Source organism: Apis laboriosa, unplaced genomic scaffold, assembly GCF_014066325.1.
Source record: "Apis laboriosa isolate Shangri-la unplaced genomic scaffold, ASM1406632v1 scaffold12_cov154, whole genome shotgun sequence".
Lineage (NCBI taxonomy): Eukaryota > Metazoa > Arthropoda > Insecta > Hymenoptera > Apidae > Apis > Apis laboriosa.
In genome coordinates, this window is record NW_025221207.1 from 826971 (window position 1) to 842175 (window position 15205).

Here is a 15205-nt window from a genome sequence, read left to right on the forward strand (position 1 = left end):
GTCTGGATGAGCAAAATAATTCGTGATACATTTTGAAAAAACGTAACTACGTAAAGGAAACGATTATCATTTATTCTTAACTTCCCCTCCGACAAACAAATTTATCCGTTTGTCGAAAAAAGAAGGTAAAAAATTAAAAAAAAAAAAAAAAAAAAAAAAAGAGAAAAAAGGGAGAAAGAAATAAATAAAGGGAAACAGCAGAAATAAACTCGCCCGGTGAAATCCCAACGAAACGTTTTAGAGACGGCCCATAGATAGGGAGTCCAAAAAAAAATGCCATTCGTTCGGCGACGATCCGCGTGACGTATTGGTTTGCCGCGCGACGAGAGAATCCGCGTGAAATACGCGGCTCGAGGCCGTATTCACTGTCGCATCGTCATCGTCCACCTTCGATTTCGTAAACCTCGAATAGAATCGAGTGATTTATCCCGCGTATATCCTCGTGTATATCCATTAACAGAGGATAGATCGACAGGGCAGATGAAAATAAACACTTTATCGGTTCGGGGGATTTGTATATGCGGAGCGTTAATACATCGATGTAAAAAGGATTCGAAACTGTTTCACCGTGATAATTAAATAAAAATCCGCCAAATTTCTCTTCGCAACGTTGCCTCGCAAAATAATCGAGTGTGGTAAGAATTCGTCAACGATTCGATTCGATGATTTCGAAATTCGAAACATTGAAACATCCCGTCAAACTTCCCATCGAATTCATAAAATGAATTTTAAATCTTTATTAGTTTCAAATTTACTATTACTACTACTACTACTACTACGCGTCAATACGTTAACAGTGTGCTCGAACGGAGATACCCAAATTTGAATTTGCGTACGACAAATACGGTGATACTTTTACCTCGTAAATTTGTTTTCGAAAGAGTTTAGAGGGAATTTAGAGGAACGTGCCGCCGAGAGATCGACGTTTATTTCCAGCTTGTCTACGACAATACAGTATCGAGGCCGGCCGATCGATCATCGTGGCTATCGCGCGGGAAAAGCGGTGGAATGCCGATGACGATGATTGATATTAATGATGAGAGAGAGGGAGAGGGAGGAGGGGGAAGGAGGAGGTGGGTGGCGGCGCGATCGAAAACGCTGCTACACCAAGAGGAGTTGAAGCGGTGTCGGCACGATTGGCGTGTATGCGGGCGTTAATAATCGGCGCACCTGCCCTTTTAATTTACTTCGTCGGCCGTTCCACCGATAAATCGATGATAGAGCCGAATGATTGGCCTGTAAATGCTTATCTGCCCGTTAAACATAACCCCGCTTTACGAAACGTGGGGCCCGCATAGGGGGCGCTGGTTAACGCGTGTTCGATCGAGGAGGAATCGGCTGCGGTATATCCGCCTGTACATACACGCTGCCCCTGTATCCGCGTGTATTTAATGGAATACCTTCGAAGGTATGAGGCTTGTTCGTTTAAAGTTCGTTTAAATTGTAAGTATTAATAACTGCGCGTAACTAGGGTGTTGATATTATATTTGTAGGAAAAATCGATTCGAGAAAGAAACGAAAGGTGTCCCAGTTAAAGAGATTATTTAAGGAATCGAGTTATTTAACGAATCTTTGTTTTCTTCGAAATGTTTCTTCTATATTAACAACGTATTATATTTTGGTGTATTTTTTTAAATATTTTCGGAAAATTTATTTCGAAAGAAGATTGTAGAAATTCTAAAATCCTAGACGTGAAAAGTTTAATACAAAAATATCGCATCTTACGATCGAAGAACGATACAAGTTTCTATCCAAACTTTATTTGTTTAATGGTATAAAAATTTTATTTCGCGTAAATACTCGTTAGTTAATGAGCAATTGAAATTCGCCAAATTCTTTACCATACGTATTACGTACAAAGTGTTAATACGTGAATTCGGCAACACCTTCGAATTCCACCGGTCGAAAGAAAAATTGGTATGGAAAAATGTCGATGGAAATTTATCGGGTTACAATTTAAATTAGATAAACTTTGTCGTGTCGAAATGGTTCGTCTGAACAAAAACGAATTTCAACGGTGTATTATCGGTCTGTTTATAAATTCCCTTACGCTTTGAAACGGACAAACGTACGATAAAAGTGTTCAAAAACTTTTCGAACGTAGCTTGAATATAATGCGCGCAGATATAAAGATACAGAGATGGCGCGAGCAAGCGCATTTGGACATGCATTTTATAAGTATGGCGCGTAGGTTAATGGTTTTAATAATGTCTTTTGTAGCAGCGCGGAAGGTAATGAAAATTATAATATCGTGAAGGCAATCATCGACGCATCGATACCCGATGAAATCGGAGCAGATGCGAGGCAGGGTAAAATTGTTTGTCATCCCTCTGTTTGATCTGTCGACGTTAATAACGCTGCTCGATTGCGCTTCGATGTGCACCGCCTCTTTGATTGCTATACTACGCCGATTCTCGCCGACTTTCAATTTTTTTTGTATGATTGGTATCTATTTTTATACAATGAGGCGTTCGTTTTTTTATTCGTTCTTTTTTTTTTTTTTCGCATTTATCGGCGAACGAACAAATTTCAATTCCTTTTGAATTTCATCCATTTTTTATACTTATATGCAAATATATATACGTAAAAAAAAATCATAATTGTAATTACGTAGGTAATTATTTTTTAGTTTATTACTTAAACGTTTCTTCGAAACAATTTAAGTTAAGTCGCGTTAATTTTAATCAAGTTTGTTGCGGATAATAGGCTGATAATACGCGATGATCAGATCGATAAAACTATTAAATCGGTTAAACGAATTTTTATTCAATCTTGATTCGAGATGAAACTGATCTTCGAATGAACATCAATCGAAAAGAAAAAATGTATTTAATTTCACGTTCAGTGTGAAATTAAACAAAATCTTGAACGAAAGAAATCAGATCGAAATCGTGATGATACCTTCGTGCAAAAATTTACTCCTAATAAAATAGTAAACTTTAAATCCTTTCACCTTTTCACCTAATCTAATAACGAATCACTTTTGATAAATTAAATAAAGACGACACGTATATTCATTTCTATGGCCATATTATATATGGTATGGCGAACGAATATAATAATCGTCCGTGAATAGTTTTTATAAACGATTTTTGAAAGTATCCTCTCGAAAGCGGGAACGGTTGTGAATCGCAATGTATCCAAACATCGGGAAGATTCCCCGGTAAAACCTGACAAAAGCGATTCGACGTTGAACGGGGAAGGGGGAAGGGTCGTAGCTACAAAAGAGACGTGAGACCTTCGACATCTGGTATCGCGAAATTTCTGATTTCGACCACCACCAGCGGAAACGTCACATAGACGGCTAAATACATATCCTCCCGGATGAACTCTCGCGAACCCTTGCCCTCCCCTCTCCCTTCACCCTTCACCCTTCTCCTTTCCACACAGCTTTCCATAGCCGGTCGATCCTAAATTTGAAAACTTGCCCGCTCTTTGATCTAAACGCGCCATAACTTCCGGCCATCGTTTTTGTTTGCGCTCGCTCGCGGTCTTTGAGCAACCCTGAACGAAAAAAAGAGGGAGGGAGGGGAGGGGAGAAAAAAAGAGGGAAGAGTTTCGCGGTTGTTAAACTCGACCAAGTTAAAATAACTTGAAAACAGGCCGCCATCTGGGGATGAAAATCCCTCTCGTTGAAACTTGGAAAACCCGATTAGATGGTCGGCGCATCATTTTTCATCCAATAGTTGGATAATTCTATTTCGAGCTCTCCGAAAAGGAAGAAAAAGAAAAGTAATTTATGAGGTGAGAATATACACCGTCTCTATACACCAAGACTTGCGAGAGACTTTTCAAGTATCACAGATTTTCACAAATTTTTTTCTTCTAGAGAGGAGAACGGTTTTCTTTCTTTCTTTTTTTTTTTTTCTATTAACTTTCTATCATCTTTATGAAAAAGATACAACATACGAAAATGTTCGGAGAATGATTGTTTAATCGCCTAAGGTTTTCTTATTTCTTATTAGAGGCGAGAAGAAAACAATTTTTTTTTCCATTCTATATCCATCTTTAATGAAAAAGATACAAAGATACGAAAAAAAAAAGATCATTAAAGATGGTTATTTAATCATCGCGCGGAACAACGCGGAAGGGATAAAACCGCAGATATATCTTTCGAAATATATCTCTCCACCTCGACGATTTACGGCCCCCATAGATTCGTTCGTTTCGCGCGAACATTCAAAAACCGTTCTTCAGGAGTGAGGGAGGGAAGGGGAGGATTTAATGAATCCGCGTAAATTATATCGATTAGCCGGGAACAAAACGAAACAATTATCAATAAATGTAACGAAATCCGATAACCGGGGCAGATTTATTATCGAGAATGTACGCCTCTCCCTCCCCCTTCCCCCTCCAACGGCAGAGGACAATTTAAGGGGGCGATTGTTATCTTTATTCTGTTACATATATCACCAAGGCCAGATAGTAAAGTAATTGATATGAAACGAAGGGAGAGGACGTGGTGGTGGTGGGAAGAAGGGACTTTGGTCTGCGATCGGAAGAGGGGGGAGAAAAGAAAAAGAGGAAAAAAGAAGAAGGGAAGAAGGAAAATCCATCGACCCCACGTGCTACGTTTCTACGAATCCAAGGAAATCGGTTTAGGGACCGGAAGGGAGCCGCTTTGATCGCGTTACCGGCTCGATCTCGCGGATTAGGGTCTCGATCCTTCTTCCTCCCCCTCTCGCTTCCTCTTCCCACCACCACCTATTTTGTTCTTATCCCTCCGGCCGCCTTTTCTCGCCAAACTCGATATTTCGATCGTGCGACCTGCCCCAAGGAAAGCCAACGTATCCAACGTTGGCCGAAGGATAGACAAATGGGGAATGGAAATCAATTTTCTCGATTCGCGTGATACTTTAATCCAGAATTAATCATAGCTTTTCAAGCCTCCGTTAATTTTCGCCACCGGGAAGAAACGTGTTATTCGAAAAAAAGAAAAAAAGAAAAAATTTGGCAAATATAATGGTGTTGGATCAAGAGAAGAAACAGGAATAAAAAAAATGGTTCTCGGCGATTCCAGCTTTGCTGGAATCGGAACAATTCGCGTTAACAAACGCAAACGTTGGTCCTTTAACAGGTTATTTAATCCTCTTAATTCATCCCGTTTACTCTTCCCTTTGCCCGAACAATGCCCGACTCGAGCCATCCCACTTTTCCACTTTTTCACTTGTCACTTCGCCGCCTCTCCCTATTAAAAGATTTTTCTCGCAATATCAAAAAGGAAAAAGAAAACGACTCCTGCCGCCCGTTCTAATTTATGCATGCGAAAACGTTTCACGGGAGGGGGGCGGAGGATAATTTCAATCTTCGATCCCCCTCCGGCTCAGATGTAGCATGAATAATAAAGTTGAGAAAGCCCCGCTACCACGAGCTGCGCGCGTCCCTCCTCTGTCCCTGTCCCAGCTAGAGTAATAATTTTTGAGTCACGAAGAGGACGGGGCCGGCCGTGACCGGGATACACACCCCTCTTCAACGACGCAGCACAGCGGCGGTCCGCGTTTCAAGGCATTCGACAAACGAAACGCGACGTCTCCACGAAGCGACGCCATCCTGATACCCATCCTCCACTTTTGCCTTTGGTATCGTTGACATTTCGTTGCCTGGGACCTGGCATTTCCCATTCGAGACGTTCTCTCCCTTTGTGCGCGAGTCTTGGATATCTTCTTTTTTTTTTTATATTCCGCTCGAAGTCGAGTGTTTCTCCCTCGAATCGTAAAAGATGGAATTATTCTTCCCGCGATTAGGGAAGAATTGCGGAGGGTGAGGACGGTTCTTTCGTTTACGCGTCTTCTTCAACGGGATCATCGCTCGCGTATCGCTCTTTAAGTTGAAAGAAGGGGAGGAGAATCGGGAGGAAGACGTGTATCACCGCGACGTGTAAACCGTAAGTGCGATAGCTAGTTGGTTAAAGCTAGTTTGCGGAATAAGTTACGTGTCGCGTATGGGATATGCCCTTAAAATTTCAATTAACGTGCAAATCACCCTCTCTATTCGACCGCAAAACGCTCTCGCTAACGCCTCCTTCGTTCTCCTTGCGTCTCTCGCTATATACGCCACGAAATCTCGCGAAATATGAAATCGAACAAGATCGAGCTTAAAGAAATTTAAAGGAATCACTCGCTTCCAAATATCGTTGTCGTGAAAATATTATTCCTTTTCATTCCGGGACTATTCGACCCCAAAACGCTAACGAGCGCCTCCTTCGTTCTCCTTGCGTCTCTCGCTATATACGCCACGAAATCTCGCGAAATATGAAATCGATTCAACAAGATGGAGCTTAAAGAAATTTAAAGGAATCACTCGCTTCCAAATATCGTTGTCGTGAAAATATTATTCCTTTCCATTCCGGGCCGAAGACACACAAACGGAACTGAACGCGTCCGGCGCATCGCAAAACCGGACGAAAGCGGACATCGTATTTCACCTCCCTCGGTGGCCCCTGTAGCAGCATCCTGTTCATATCAGAAACGCATCTATCCCGCAGACTGCGACTGCGAACCGTTTCCCACTCCCTTCGTCACCGACAATCCCAATAACGCATCGCCGATCATCTCTCCACGCGAATCCAGCTTCGCCTTCGTCCTCGTCCTAGCACTCGTGCTGTTCCTCCACTCCTCCCCCCAGTCAGTTCGGCCGCTCGTGTCCAGCGAGAGTTGAATTTATAACGAGTCGCGGTGAATTTATGAGATGGTCTTTTCGGCCGAGCGGCCGAAGAGGTGAGAGTCCACGTGGCCTCCCTCCCTCCCTCCCTCGCCCACCCTCGTATCGGCTGTCGGAAGAGGGGAGGAAAGTGCAGGGGCTGGAAAAGAGAGAGAGAGAGAGAGGGAGCAGTAGGTGCAAATGTAGACTCTAATCCGAGCGGTGGTGAGCCATCGACAGGAAGATTTATCTCGACGAGGCCGCCACTACCCCTCCTCGCACGCGAACACCCTCCCCCTCCCCGCCAATCCCTCCGCCGCTTGACGTTCTCCCCGAGTTCAGCCCGGGGAATTAAATTCGGCCGCGAGGCGGTTAGCAATATTTTATGTTCCGATTCACCTACCTCCCCCCTCTCTCTTTCGCCCTCTTTCGCGTATCCCTTCCCTGCCATTCCCCTCGCCGCTATTTCGATCTGATCCTGAACGATCGGCCGCGCGATTCCCCCTCGCGCGGTTAAACGAGACGAAGAAATTTTGGAAGGAGATCGTTTGAAGAAGGCCTTTCGAGGATTTTAGGATTTCGTTAACTAAGTTAAGGTTTAAGGGTGGTAGATCGTGGTCAGATTTCGAGTTTGAGTTTTTAAAAGGGGGAAAGTTTTGGAGCGCGAGCGATTAATATCGGGATGGAAAAGTTTGAGAGACGCACTCGTGGATCAATGGCGGCGTACGTACGTACGTACGAATCCAGCCGCGCCGATCCGCTATTAATTGTATTCGAAAGCGGCGAGAACGGGAGTCGGGTACCTCCGTTTCGCGTAGAGAAGGGGACGACAACTCGGAAAATCCCACATCGTGCCTTTACTCGTGCCGGCGAAACTAATCGAATGAATAAAACAGCGGGCGTTAACGAACAGGTCGGTCCCTCTTGGCCCGGTTCCCCAAACTTTGCTAATGGAATCGTGGCCCTCTCCTAAAGGAAATATTAAACACTAATACTGATACCGCTCTCCGCTTTCCGTTTTTTTCCCTTTCTTCCTTTTTTCTTCCTTTTTTTCTTCTCCTTTTCCAAAAATCATCGTCACCCTTTCACATCTTTGATCTCTATTCTCTAAAATTGATCCAATTCCAACGTCTAAATTTGCCTCTCTCGAAACTCCAACTGACAAGGCCCGTGATAAAAGCGTCCTCGGAGACTCGTGCGGACAAGATCCGGTTGAAGATTCAGGATCATCTGTCGAGCCGCTCTCTTAAGCTTCCCCGAGCGAGACGCGATTACAATTACAAATTTCGGCTCGCCGTTTATCCACCCCGCCTTCCAATCAACTCTCCTTCGCCCGATTATATAATTTCAACGCGAAAGAAACGCGTTGGAAGAGTTTTTGGAAAGAGGAGGACGAGAATCGAAGGGAATTACGAGCGGAAAGTTTTGGAGCGTCTTGGAGGAACGCATCCCCTTCCGGGGACAACGTTTGATTAATTCGGGTGCCGAGTTTACCGAATTAGGGTAAACGGATTGGCCGGCGAGGGCAACGACTGATGCACAATGCGAGTACAATTCCGAAATGCTAACACGTCCACGCCTAATACGATTCGCCGAGTTGAGGGGGGCTGGGGTCACCTGTCCCTCCTCCCCAACGTCACCTACGCTCGAGCGTAGCCTACTTCCTCCCTGCCGCCTCTCCGGACTTCGACCAGCTTCCACCAGCCGCGGTTTCCTCCTACCCGAGTCCTCAACTCGAAACTAAAGCGACACCCACCACTTTAACGCGGCGACCTACTCCTAGCGGAGGCGGAAACGGCAACGCTTGACGCGCTAAGTCAATAAACTGGACGACGAAAATTGGCCGGCAAAACTTTAATCCCGCTAATTACCAGAGTAATCGGATCCTCGTCGTCGTTTACCGATTCTATCCTGATCGTGAATTGCGAAATTTCGAAATGCCTCACGAGGACGACGATCGAAGAGAGAAAATAAAGGACGTTGTCCGCGATGAATCGAGCAGAGGGAGGGAATTAATATTCGCTTGTTCGATACTTTGTCGAATCAGTTCTTACTTCAAGAAATTTCGAAAGTCGATAAAGAGTAGAGAGGAGGAGGATGAATCGTTGATTATAAAATTCCGCTTGACGAACGAATCTACGAGTCTGGATCGAAGAAGAACGAAGAATAATCATTTCCTTGATTAATATTTCTTATTAGTATCTCTCTTTCCACTTTTCAAATTTTATCCCGAATATTAAATATTAAATGGAATTTTCCTTCGCTGCCAAACGAAGGAACCAGAAACATCTCCGAGTATCGAGTATCGAGAGAAGCTGGCTAAACGATAATACAAGACGCAGATATACGTGAATACGTGGAAAGGTCCGGGACATCGCGTGTTGCTCCTTCGCTCTCCTTCGTTCTGCAGCGGAGGATTTGTAAAGAATCGTGTGTCGGACTAAACTTTCCCTGGCAAGGTCAAAAGTCAAGTTCTCTTTCGCTGGAGTAAGAGAGAGAGAGAGAGAGAGAGAGAGGGAAGGATCGAAAGACAGAGCGACAGAGGAGCCAGGCAAAGCGACATCCGAGACGGAACTCAAACATTGGTGTAGCCCCCTCCCCCGTCCCTCTCTCTTCCACCCGCCGTGTCGCCTTTCCCTCTTGATTTTCCCGGCCGGCTGCTACGTGTATACACACACTTAGGCACACATTTGCGCGGGCACACCGCGACCAAAGTCAAACTGCGTCGCCTGCATAGTAGTCCTCCTCTCCTCTGTGTCTCGTTGCCTTATATTATCCAGTTACCCGTGAGGCTTACTCGCCCAAACAAACGAACGGATACCAGTTAGATTTTATGATTACCCGACCCTTTCGTTGTTTCTCTTTCCGTCCCTTTTTTTTTTTTTTTTCCCTTTTCCTTTTCCTTTTCTTTCCACTTCTTCTCCGCTTCTCCTATCCATTCCCTGTTCCGTTGTCCGTCCGTGTTTGCGCGCACTTTTGAGATTCTTGCATGATTCAGAACGGTTTGAAGAGAAGTTCGAAAATGAATGGGAAAGGGAGAGAGGGGGTGTGGTTGGAGGATACGGCTGGATTCTTTTTCTTCCTTTTTCTTCTTCCTCGTACGTGCACTTTCGAGGTTCTTGGATTGATCGAGAATTGGCGATTTTCGAAGGGAAGTTTTAATTGTCGAGGAATATTTTTTTTTTTTGGTGCGTATAAATCTCTCATTCCTTCGTAGAAAATAGGCTGAATTCGTTTTTATTTTCTGTCTTCCGTTTGTATTCCGCTCTTTCCAATGATAATTCGTCGCCACGACGAAATATACGATACCAAATACAATCCGATTCAAACTCCGGATGACCAAACATCCTTCTTTCCAATCTGAAATGTGTACTCAGTACTCCTTGGTTATCTCCCGTGCTCGAAATAACATCGAAGCCGGAATTACTTACCAGTAATATTTACGCAGAACATACTTTGGTAGATTTTTCCCCAGACCTTTTTTCTTCCCTCCCCGATGTTAACTTTGCCCGGGGGGAGGAGGGGGCGGGGAAAAAAAGTTCTTTCCTTAACCAGAGACCGCTAATTATGAAAAACGTCCCACTTCTCTCCATTACAGAGAGAAAGAAAGAAAGAAACATCACCGCTGGTGATGTCAACCAGTTCCGGTTTTCATCCTCCCCGAAACTTGCTCCCTCCTGGAACGGAGCGCGTCTCTTCCCTCGCAGGAGGGAGGGAGGGAGGGAGAACTTTCTTTGTTAAAGATTAAGGAGCATTTCCCTCTGAGCTGGAACGATCTCCTTTGCAAAATGCACGATAGCCGGGGAATTCGCCGTGACTTTGAGGAAAACTATTCGGCTTCTAAACTCGACGGCCCCCTCTCCCCCCCCCCCAGTCGTCGTACCCCAGGGGTCATTATCTCTCCGCCGCAAGCATCGGCCTCGACTGGGCTAGGCTAAGGGTGGCCCCCTAAGGGCGGTAAGGGGGAGCCGTCCATTCCCGTCTTCATACATTGAACCATGAAACGGGAGATTAGTTTGGGGACGACCGCTTAACTCGACTCGTCACCCCTTACCGAACTCCGAACCGGGTTATCTTAATTCACGGATCACCTTGCCAACTTTGTCCCCTTCCCCCCTCCTCCGTTCAGCTCTGACAAAAAGAAGGAGGGATGTAGAGTATCTACATCTTCGTTGCTTGCTAGGGTTGATGGGAAATCTCGTTTGTCCGTAGACAACATCCAATAGAGTTATGTTATTATTTATTTTAAGGGTTGGTATTTCGAGGGTTTATATGTAAGGAAAATTCGTTTGATTCCGTGATAAGAACAAAGAAAGGAGCATTTTTGGTATATTTTACTTTTTTTTCCGTCGTTAAGGCAAGAAAAAAGTTACAAAGTTTCAAAATTTCGTTCATAAATTGTGAAAGATTGAAGTTGATCGAAGCAAATCGATAAATAACAACTCGAGAGATTGAATTTGTCGAATTCGAGCGTTGATGAAACATTTAGTGCGATATATTCGTGAGAGATTTTTGGAGAGGGTAAAATTGAGGGAAGATATATATAATTCTGTACTTCTTGACTACGTTCTACCTACAAAATGTTAACGTATTCGTGGAAAGCCCTTTGAAGTATAAAGTCCTTTGTCTTCGGGGAGTGTAAAATAAATACCAGATATCGATTGAGCTTCATTTATTAACACGCTTCCCTAACTCGTCCATAGTGAATCCAGGAATGTTTAAAATTACAATTTTTACGCAGATATTTAAATTAACAATATTGCCATCTATTTATAGAAATATAATTTAACAACAAAAGTAACAACAAATAATATATATTTAATAAAGTAAATGCCGATGCCTTTGCTCTACTCACTCACTGTCGCTTCAAATAAACAGAAACAGCGATTATACCCAATTCTCACGTATACAATATACAAGCTGTTCGTTGCATACCTTTGCAACGAACATAAAGACTCAACTCAACATCCATTTCCTTCGAAATAACACGTATCAAAAATTCACGCGTGTTGAAAGTTGCGAGAGCGATCGAACGGCATCGCCACCCTGGTCACCTTTGCTTTCGGAAGTCATGGAAACGCCTACCGTACGAATACCAGACCCCTCGAATCTTGTAAAGCGCGCGATCCACCGATCCATTTCGAGACGATTGTCGGCGTGGCTGGAATTACGACGCGTTGTGAAGCGGTCGCGCGGGTTTCGCGCGGAATTTCGAAGGACACGCGGCGGAAGTGCGACCAACGACGGCCGAATCCTTGGCTCTCGAGCTCGCTCGCTCCTCGCACTCGCGCGGAACTTCCGTAACGCGTTAATCCGACGAGGCACGTATCTACGTGGAGAGATAAGGGGTTCTCGGCGGCGCTCGTAACTGGATGCGGATACGAGGGGTGTGGAGCTCGATTCTCTCACGACGATTCTCTCACGACGGTTGTGTGTCTCGTTGGAATGGACAGGGAGAGAGAGAGCGGCCAGATTCTACGTCTACGTGACGTCGAGTTTGCTCGATTTCCCTTAATCGAGTCTCTCAGGATTATACGGGCTCCCGTGGTAACAAGCCGCTCCGTGGATCGCCTTATCAGCGCCCGGCTTTTTGCAACCGAATCCCACCTCCACCGGTGGTGAACACGGCCGACCGGCCAGAATGCCAATTGTTCCGCGGCAAACTTGGCGGATAGAATTTAATTATCAGCGGGCAAATTTGGCCCCGAGTTTTACCGCCCCCGTCGATGGATCGCCCGTGTTGTTATTCGCGGGGGGAGGATTATTGTATCGGCGGGGAGAGTCGTATACGCGATTTATCGAAAAGGCAGTCTTTCCTTTCGTTCGCTTTCCGGAGAAAAATTCGAAGGCGAACGAATTCTGATATTTTTGGTTAAACTTTTTTTTTTTTACAAAGGCAAAGGTTAATTCTATTAGTAATTGCATCTATATTTTTAAGAATAATGTCTTAAGATATTATTATGGAGAATAGACGACCAACAAATTCCAAAGTGCGATATTCTAATTAAATCTTTTTTAATTAGACAAAGGTTAATTCTATTAGTAATTGTATCTATGTTATATTTTTAAGAATAATGTTTTAAGATATTATTATTATGGAGAATGACGACCAACAAATTCCAAAATGCGATATTCTAATTAAATCTTTTATAATTAGACAAAGGTTAATTCTATTAGTAATTGTATCTATGTTATATTTTTAAGAACAATGTCTTAAGATATTATTATGGAGAATGACGATCAATAAATTCCAAAGTGATATTCTAAATCTTTTTAGAAGATTTATTCTACTAGAAATTATATGTCGTATTTTTAAAAATAATAGAATTAATCTAAATACGATAATCTTTAGAATTATGGAGAATGACGACCAACAAATTCCAAAGTGCGATATTCTAATTAAATCTTTTATAATTAGGCAAAGGACTTAATTCTATTGGTAATTTTTAAGAATAATATCTCAAGATAGTATTATGAAGAATGCCGATCAAAATACACACAAAGGTTAATTCTATTAGTATCTATGTTACATTTTTAAGAATAATACCTTAAGAGTTATAGGGAATGACGATTTTTTTCTTTATGCCAGAAATTGAAATCGAGAGTTTATATTATACGCTATCGCGCAATTAGACGTGGCGCATGGTCAAGTTGAGGATACAAGTGTGAAAAGGAAACGAGGAAAAGTTTTGTGGCGAGTCAAAAAAGAAAGGAGAAAGAGTTAGTTTTAAATATTGAGTTTTATCGATACGCGTGTGAATATTTTATTCCAATTCAAGTTTCATAAACGGGTCGAGACGTCTGTTTGGAAGACAAATGTTGAACGTTTCCGGTGAGATTCTTTAACGCGATACATTATTCAACCGAACTGGCCGCCAACACCGGACGGAGATACGACGACGAAACGACCGCCAAGAATTGTCGGGATACCTTGCTCGCGTTTTTCATTGCGACTTCTTCCGTAATTTTCTTGCGCCATTTTCTGGGCATACGTCGTCCTGGCGGACTGGCGGATGTATAAAAGTAATTGTAAAAGTAATTGGTGGAAATTAACGAGGGAGAGACACGACGAGGTTTCTCAATGAACCGTGATACGCGTTATTCTCTTCTCTTGGGAGACGGGAAATTAACGAAAATCCTGCCATAATTTTCTTTCATAATTTTAACTTGGATCGATTCGAATTCAACGCGTAGAAATTCGCTCGTATCCAAATATCCAATTAATTCGAATCCAGAATTAAAAGTATTCGTATTCGACTATTATATTCTATAATTACAATTCCATTAACATTAGATTCTCGTTAATTATTCGGCCCGATATCCATCAATGCAACATTATCATATCTCGGCCAAATTAATCATCAATGCCCCGGATTATATCAAATTCGATTAGGATTTTTACGATTCGCCCTTTGATATCGACCGATCGTTCTTACCGTCAAATAATACGTGAAAGCTAACGTTGAAACTTTGATTATTATAAAAATTAATCTCTCGAATCACTCGAACCAAAAATGAACGTGTTCTCATCTTCTCTTCGCGAGGATAACGATTGCAAGTTAATCTTACGAATTAATCCTCGAATTACACGACGTTGTTATTTTAATTCCACCAATTATTCCTGTATTGCACACGCGTATCTTAATTGTCAGAGAAGTCAAAATTATAATCCGATATCAATTCTTTTCCATTTCCGTGAAATTCGAAAAAACGTGGGATTACGAAACACATAATCACACGTGTATCAAAGAACACGTTCGAAATCGTAGACTCTGATAACAATATACAGTTCGAGTAAATTGAAATCCGCTGATCTCGTCTCGTCGGAATTCATAAGGCGCGCATAAGGTTCTTTAAGCCCCTTTGAAGTTTTTCCAAACAAATTAAAAAAGAGTGGAGCGATACGTCTTTTAAGGACCAATATCGCCGCGAAGGGAACCCTGTTGCATGCGTTCGGGTTTGATGTCGAGGAAGCAATAAGTTTCAAGGAAAAGGAAGAGGAGGAAGAGGAGGAGGAGCTACGATCTTGTAATAAAAAAATAATATCGGCTAAATAATAGATTCGAGAAAAATACGAAAAGAGAAAGAGAGAAAGAGACAGAAAACAATATGGAATATTATAATCGACCGAGATGAACCTCGCTTCGGTTTCCTCATATACGACTTCCATGCTTCCGTCCTTCTTTATTTCATTCTTTCCTCTGTTTAAACCGCGTTCGTTCTTTCTCTCTGCCACGCGCCGATTCCATTATCTCTCGTCGAGACAATATCTCGAGGAAGCTCGAGGTGTGGTGGGATATATCGTGGACGAGAGTCCTGGGACGACTGATGGTATATCGCGACCATTATCGTGCTGGAACTTTGTTACTTGAACGATCGTAGGGCTGTCTTTGCGCGCATGGGAACTGGCTATTTATCCTCGCGATATACGAATTTCGATATTCGTTGGATTCTCGTTCTTTCGACGATGGATTTTGAAATGTCGCTCTGTGGTGAACCGAATTAAAAATTGTTATTGCGCTCGAATTAGTTGGAACGATGAAGTCAACGATACTCGTATTTGTAT

General features: G+C 43.0%; 1 protein-coding gene and 1 long non-coding RNA gene across 4 annotated transcripts in view; one reads left to right on the plus strand and one right to left on the minus strand.

Annotated features, from left to right (window-relative positions):
- LOC122720458 overlaps positions 1-15205 on the plus strand; it is a 107203-nt gene that overhangs the window by 57961 nt on the left and 34037 nt on the right. The gene's annotated exons all lie outside the window — the stretch shown is intronic.
- Positions 1-15205, minus strand: part of LOC122720456 (zeta-sarcoglycan) — a 228916-nt gene that overhangs the window by 35494 nt on the left and 178217 nt on the right. The gene's annotated exons all lie outside the window — the stretch shown is intronic.